A 4,359-nucleotide genomic window follows, 5' to 3' on the forward strand; every position below is an offset into this window, starting at 1 on the left:
CACATCCCAGCATCCAGTAATCCAGGACTTCTGTGCTTTTTGGAGCTGAAGGCTGTTTTGCCAGGGGTGAAAAAAATATCATGTTGCAGCCTGAATTCCCCAATCCAAAGCAGAGAGCCCAGGGCACTGCATCCTGGCTCTGGCAAGCACAGAAATCCTTCAGACCACTCCAAAAGGCTCCTCTGTGCCTCCTCCTACAAGGCCAGATGTGGCCAGACTGAAAACAGATGTGGGAAGAGTGGAGGCACAGAAGTGAGTCTCGACCCCAAAAGCTGTGGGAGTTCAATCTGTCCAGATTCAGAGGAGACTGGAAGGCAACTTTCTTTAAAAACACCCACCCAAAAGACTCACTCTTCCCCAGGTAAGATGCTGAGGACTGCTTGGTCTAGCAGGGAAAAGAACAGAAAGTTTGCCCAAAAGCCAGATAAATCCAATCACGATATATCCAAAATAACTGCCAATGCAGGGGACCGACCGCTGGAGCACGGTCCCTCTGCCAGCCCCAGGTTCTTCATCTCAGTGTCTCCAATTTGGGCTCAGTGCAGTGGTGTCCATTACAAACCTTGTACAGATCCTGACTTCCCTGGAAATCCACCCTGCCTCCTGCCCCAGTGCTGACAAAAAAATCCCTCAAATCCTTCTGGGGTGTTCTCATACAGTTCAAGCCATCAGCAGTCCAAAGTCCAGCCTACACAGGTATAGCTGGCCACCTAACCTGTGATGTCCTCTGATAATACACCCTTCAGCAGCTACAGTTACCCATCACCACTGTTCCCCACCGTGACTCATTCAAGATTTTACCTGCAAAATGAGTTGGGTCGAGCCCAAACCGGCACAGCCTTAAGATCCACCTGACCTTCAGCCACACACAGCAGCAGCTCAGCGTGGACCTGAACCACCAACATCTCCAGCCTCAGACCCACTGTCAGCTTCCCTGAAGGGCTCCGGCTCCTTTGCATGGGAAGAATATGGAGGGAAGAGGGTCTTCAGCTTCTCATTGGGGAAGGAACAAAGGTAGGAGGAGGAAGTGGAGTCTGAGGGTATGAGGTAGGTTCCAGTTTCCCATGCAAAGAGGCAAGGATGCTTTGTGGCTGCTGGTAGCTCCAGCCTGTCCTGCCAGTGTGCTTGGTGGGATCCTGTCCTCCCCTGTCACGTGGCAGGCCACCACGTGGACACGGACATCATCCCCCCAGGGCTCGCCTCTCCCAGTCCCTGCCAGCTGAGCTATGAACCCATCCACATCACAACCACCCATCCCACAGAAAGAATAACTCTTCAGGAAGGCTCTCCCCCTTATCCAGCTCCTACCAGAAGACCAGCGACTGCCTCAGCATCACACCTTTGCTGGCCAAAGGATTTTGTATCTGCTCAGCCATCTCCTCCAGTCCTACATCCAGGATCAGAGCTCACCTCAATATCCCTTCAGTCTGGCAGGGCTTGGACCCCCTGATGGGTGCCTGGCATTTGGCTGCAATATCAGTAAATAAATTGCTTGGCCTGGAGCCAGGAGTGCCCTCTGAGTCTGAGGCCAGGAGCTCTACAAGTCAGCTGCCTCCTGGATAATTAGATAAAGCTTATAAAGAATTGTTGGTTTATTTGATACAGTTCCGTCTACTTGATAACAAGGGTAATCCTAGGTTGATATTAACCCACTTGGTTTTAATTTGGTTTGTTTAGCTATAGTTCACTTAACTTTGTGGGCTAGCAGATAAAGGAGAGGAAATTAGCACCCTGTCTGCTTTGGAGGTGTTTCTCCAGATGTCAGGGCTAGGAGGGGGAGCGGTGGTCTCACCGGCATCGGGGCCATCACCAGAGGCTTCTCCTGGCCTCCTGGAAGCCCTGACCATTGTCTGTGGGGCAGCATGTGTAAGGGCACTTGCTACCTCTGGTAGCCCCTTGCTCCACTGACCCTCAATTGCTGCTTGCCAGCTGTTTTCCAGCCTGTGTCTCCTGCTGACGCCAGACCACCGTGCGCCTGGTGAGCCTTGGAAGGTGCTGCTTTTTGAAGCAGTTTGATATGACTTGTCTTGCCCCCTTTCCTAGCCCAGCACAGCCCATCAGCCAGCTCTCCACTGCTGCGGGCAGGATCTGGCCTTGGCTCCAAGCCATCAAGGTGGTGAGCGGGTGATACAAACAAGCGGGGTCCCAGGAAAGCCATCTGAGCACCAGGTCCCCCGTGGGGGATCCTTCGCTCTTCCTGAGACCCTGCAGCTGTATGTCACCGCTCTCCGCTCCTACAACTCTCCTCCATGCCAGGCAGGTCTCTGCACTTGGGTCCCACCGCCACGCTGCATTTCCACGCTGCTAGCCAGGGCAAATAAATCACAGCTCCCAGAAATACTGATAGGCACGGTGCTATCTCACCCATACGTAGGTGAGCATGCCCGCTGCCAAATGCTCCCCCTGTGCGGTTCAGGAGGTGCTCAAAGTCCTAGGACAGGGACCCAGGCTGGGAGCAGCAGAGCCCGGGCAGGCAGCATCCCGCCGGCTGCAACGAAGGCACGCCTGCTCCTGCGCTCAGGCCTTCCTGCCCAGCCCTCTCACTCTGCATTGCAGCAGACACAGCTAGGCGCTGGCTGCAGCTCCGCAGAGGCAGCTAGGGAGGAAGGCATGGTACCCGCTTGCACCGCAGCAGGAGCACTTCTCTGAACAACCCCAGCAGCCAAGCCCAGGCCAGGCTCCTAAGGGTACCCACTGCCTCAGACCATCTCCCCAGCATCCTATCTCACCCATACGTAGGTGAGCATGTGCAACGCATCCCTGCAAAGCTTGTGGCTTCAGTTCAGGGGCTGTCCTGCTCCTTCCCCCACCCTGATTGTCCCCAGGAGACCAAACTAACAAAACATCTGCAAAACACCTCTACACAGGCAGCTAAAGAAGGAATTCATGATTTAGTCCTGGAACCTTACATAAATAAATCACAAGGGTGACCTCCCTCTGGGATGCCCCAGAACATGTCCTAGGAGGCTTTCAGATGCATCTCTCCCAAATATCTGCCCACTGCTACATGGAGTGCTAAACATGACCAGCACCAGCAGCACGGACACTTGTGCTCAGTCACTCTGGAAACCTCAGCCAGGCAGGTCCATCCGTCTGTCTAGGCTGGGTGTTGGGACAGGGCACCCAGGAACCACAGGCAGCCCAGGAGCCCTGTGCCAACAGCGGGAGGCTCCTGCCCAGACCCCACCCTCCTCAGAGAAATGAGGAAGGGCTGGGCAGGCAGCATGTCGTAGGCAGGTGCCCCTTCCTGTCCCTCCATACCCATGCCACTGTCCCCGTCCCCACGCCACAGCCAGTAAGTACACTGGGGTAATATGAGCCCAGACCCAGCCATAACATGCAGCTGGGGCCAGTCCTGGTGACTACAGGGACAAGGCATGCTGCAAAGGGACCTGCTTTCGGAGCTTGCAGCAAGCCCACAACAGGAAAGGCTGAGGACACACTTAGGAACCCAAATGTTCCCAACAGACTGAAACAAGGATCTGAAGATGGATGAGGAACAGGGTCTGATGACAGAATCTACACAGCAATGAGAATAACATGAAACAAGGACCAGGGGAGCAGGATTCCTGGGAGAGCAAGCATGGAGAGAATAGACCCCAAGCCAAGAATAAGTCCCCGAAGCCAAAACTGATGTCCATGGGGAGGTACAGGCAAGTAGAGCAGCTGCAAATACACCACGTCTCATGCTTTTGCTGCAGGGAGGCCTCAGCTCAGGCTCTGCATCCAACTTGGTCCCTGTGCTTTGTGAGGGGAGGACATTTGGAAGGAGTTTGGAGGAAAACCCTGAAAGCAGTCAGGATGGAAACCCATCTCGGAGGAGATGGAAGCAGCCAGGCTGTGTAATGGGGGAAGGAGAAGGCTGAAAGGGACCTATAGACCTTCCCCATGTGCAGACCAGGCAAGCAAAGAGAGTGATGAGTGATTTGCTGTGTTTGGCATGACAAATCTTGGGAGCAAACTGGAACAAGAGAAGTTTCACAGCAGGAAAATTGCTGAAGTACTAAACCAGAGAGCCCGGGAAGAGACAATCCCCACTGCAAAGGGCTCACCAGAACTGGGAGCAAACACCTTTCATCGAGGATATGGATTGGGGCAGTGGTCACTGATTTAAAAATCTACAGCTTTGGCAGCTTTTGCCACATCCTTGTTACACCTCCATGTGTCTCCTTTGCTTCTACCCTGCTTTGGGCTCTCCAGGACCCAATCCAGCAGACCTTGGGTCAGAGACTGCTTTTCTTCTCCCTGAGCTATCCCAGGAATCCAGCCTAGTGCTTCCCACAAGACCTGTTGACACACTGTTCCTGTGCATCCTAGCACAGCCCAAAAGCTCCCTCCACAAGCTGTTCTCATGCCCAT

This window comes from Pygoscelis adeliae, unplaced genomic scaffold, assembly GCF_000699105.1.
Source record: "Pygoscelis adeliae isolate BGI_AS28 unplaced genomic scaffold, ASM69910v1 Scaffold346, whole genome shotgun sequence".
Classification (NCBI taxonomy): domain Eukaryota; kingdom Metazoa; phylum Chordata; class Aves; order Sphenisciformes; family Spheniscidae; genus Pygoscelis; species Pygoscelis adeliae.